This window comes from Benincasa hispida, chromosome 7 (genome assembly GCF_027475165.1).
Source record: "Benincasa hispida cultivar pf3 chromosome 7, pf3_genome.v1.1, whole genome shotgun sequence".
Lineage (NCBI taxonomy): Eukaryota > Viridiplantae > Streptophyta > Magnoliopsida > Cucurbitales > Cucurbitaceae > Benincasa > Benincasa hispida.
Genome location: NC_143484.1, coordinates 5,147,827 through 5,151,182, shown reverse-complemented (window position 1 = coordinate 5,151,182; position 3,356 = coordinate 5,147,827). Strand labels below are relative to the sequence as shown.

The 3,356-nt window shown below is 26.1% G+C and overlaps 1 non-coding gene across 1 annotated transcript; it reads left to right on the top strand.

The window, feature by feature from the left end:
- Positions 1 to 1,576: 1,576 nt before the first annotated feature.
- Positions 1,577 to 1,647, top strand: TRNAG-GCC (transfer RNA glycine (anticodon GCC)). The gene has a single exon. It is a non-coding gene; the product is annotated as a tRNA-Gly (tRNA).
- The last annotated feature ends 1,709 nt before the right edge of the window (positions 1,648 to 3,356 follow it).

The window sequence follows — 3,356 nt, the reverse complement described above, 5'->3', positions numbered from 1 at the left end:
AACACTTGTCATCTACAAAGCGGTTCGTCTTCATAGTGTCACCAAGATAAGGTATACAACCTTATCCATCTACTACAGACTATTTAAGTTAACATTTAAACATAACCCACCTGTATGTCTCCACATACATGTTTAAGCCATAGAAGATATCTTTGGATGTTTGTTTATTGGTTTGTGGGTTAATGCTACTAAATGTCAAATAAAATACCTCAGATTTTATTAGATAAATAAACAAACTATTTGTACAATACAAGTACAAATTATAGGACCCACGAGATTTAGGACATGAACCTCAACACGATTGACCAACATTCTTATCTGGCACTTTCCTCCATTTTTGGCCAAGCTTATATTGGGACAGACAACCTTGGGCCGCTCCTAATAGGGTCAAGTCTGACCAAGCCCATCTCTCTTTCCGTCTTATTCTTCTCCTCTTCATTGTTGTGTGTTGACCATTCTATGCCTAGTTCTAAAATCCACCCACAACAACAACAATAATAAAATTAAATAATAAATAAGAAAAAAAGAATCCTAAAAAAATCCCCCTTTTTGTCTTTCCCTTTCCCCCTCAAGTCTCCTATCTCTCAATTTACTCTATCTCTCAATCATTCTCTCCAGCGAGACAACAACAACCAATTGCCAACCACCATATGACAGTGATCAAGTCGACAATGTATGTGCAACAGGTGAGGTGAAAATTAAAAAAAGAAAAGAAAAGAAAAGAAAAAGAGATGAAAATATATAAATATTGATATTGATGGATATTTCTATAGGTCACGAAATTTATAAATTTTTTTGGATTGATAACCAAGTTCAAGAACACCCACGTGCTCCATTTCTACAGATTAAGCGTACGCATTCAACTAAGAAATAATTAAAGATCAAGTACTAGAGATTGAATCACATCGTACAAATCAACATAAACATAAGTTCAACTTCATGAAACACGTTTCTCCGTAAACTTCGTGTGAAAAACCTCTTCTAAACTATATAAAAAAAATGTTATAATAGAAACTTCAAATTATATAATATACAATGCAATCCAACTCTTTTTTTTTTTTTTTTTTTAAAAAAAAGGAGTATTCCAATTTTTTTAGTTTCATAATGATGGTAAACTAGAAGATTGGACTGACAAACTGAGTATAGCTTAACTGACTTACGAATGTCACTAACCATGGAGTTCGTGGTTCAAATCCCCTGCCTCCAATTGTACTTAAAAAAAAAAAAAAACGATTGGCCACGAAAGAAAAATAAAATTGCCTAAAAATTCTATAGGCTGGATTGGTAAAACTTAGGATGGATTTTTTCAATTATTTAGTATTGAATTGAAAAAAAAAAACAAAAAACCAAAAAAAAAACCAAAAAAAAAAACATAATTTGGTGGTTGAATTAAAGGGGTCTTTTTAAATATAAAAAATATTTAAAAATATTCACTAAAGTAAAAAGTTCCAAAAAAACATTATGCTATAAAGTGATTATTTTTGGAATTTTCTATTTATAAGAATTTCTTAATTACTTCAAAACTTTATGGTTTTGGATAATGTTTTAAAATTAAATCAGCAATCTCCCAACATCAGCACCAGTGGTCTAGTGGTAGAATAGTACCCTGCCACGGTACAGACCCGGGTTCGATTCCCGGCTGGTGCATTTTTTTGTACTAATTTATTTATTCATCGATAATCAGTAATTGTACTAGTGCGTTCAACTTCCACGTGCATTTTTCAAAAAACGAAATTATGCATTTTTTTAAAATAATTTCGATAACATATTAAATAAAAATAATTTTTAATTTTATATATTTTTATAATATATTATTGTTTAGTCGGTAACATATTGTATAGAAGAAACTATCTTTTCTGAAATTACTAATTTTCGTCCATATAACTATTTTTATTATTTAATTTTTTAAGTAAAATATCAATATTTTTAAAATAATATGTTTTTATTTAACTACTATATGTGTGGATTTTTTCTTATTATTTTTTTAGAAAAATTATTATAATTATATTATAGCTTACAAATTTATTAACTAAATACTTTTTTAGTACGAAAAATGCATAAATAAGATCTTATTAAAATAAAAAAGAATAGAGGGTCGAACCTTCAAATGTTCATAATGTTTATGACATAATTTCTATATAAAATTTAAATTTTCATTGAGAGTTTATTTTTCTTTTTAATTCAACTAGTAAACAATTGTTATCAAATGAAATAAAAAAGAATGTACCTAAAATACTTTTTGTGAATATAAAACGATTGTATTATTATTTAGTGTAATTCTAGTTTTTCAAGAATTTAATTTAAAAATGAAATAATTTTAAATAATTGGTTCAATAATAGTGAAAGAAGAAAACAACAAAAATGGTCTAATTTATATAACAACTACGATTTGATAATGATTCTACTTTTTAAAACAAAGATTAAAATTATGAAAAATAAATATAGAAAAATTATTTCAAATGGTAAAACTGTTGAAAATATTTACAAAATATAGCAAAATTTTAGAACTATCAATGATAGACGCTGATAGACACTGATAGACTTCTATCAATGTCTATCAGTGATATTGATAGACACTGTAGACACTGATAGAACTATCAGTGTCTACCAACGTCTATAATTGATAGTTCTAAAATTTTGCTATATCTTATAAATATTTTAGTTTATTTTTATATATTTAAAAACAGCTCATAAATATATCTATTTCTTCTTTATTCAAATCAAAATATAAATAACAACATTGTGGTAAAAGAATTTTGAGACATAATTTTTAATGCAAAAATAAGATTTTTGAATGAACATACTTGTAATTGAGTTGAAATTTAAATATTTGACATAAAGTAAACAAAGAGAAAAAATTATAAAATATATGGGATGGATAAAATTAAAATACATGTGATTGTAATTAAAATGAAATTTATAAAATAAAATTGAAAAGAACAATAGACAAAATAAGATAACTTGTTATTTGATCTTATAATGTCATGGGTAATTACTTGGCATGTTTCTAGAAGTAGAGTGATTTCTAAATAGAAAGAGAAAAAAAAATATATAGATTGATTAAAGAAATGTGTGAATGAGTTTACCAATAAATCTAGGGTAAATTGCAAAACCACCCATGAAGTATATAATAATTGTAGAAGTTGGACCCACAAATGATAAAAATTAAAACCTCAAACTTATACAAGTGTTACAATTTATACAATTATATAAGTTTGAGAGTCTAATTTAACACTCAATAAGTTCAACGGTCCAATTTTTAAATTGAAAATTTAAGGATATAATTGCAACTACCATCATACTTTAGGGGTAATTTTTACAATTTATCCTTAAGTTTACTAATCTTGAAGGAAAAA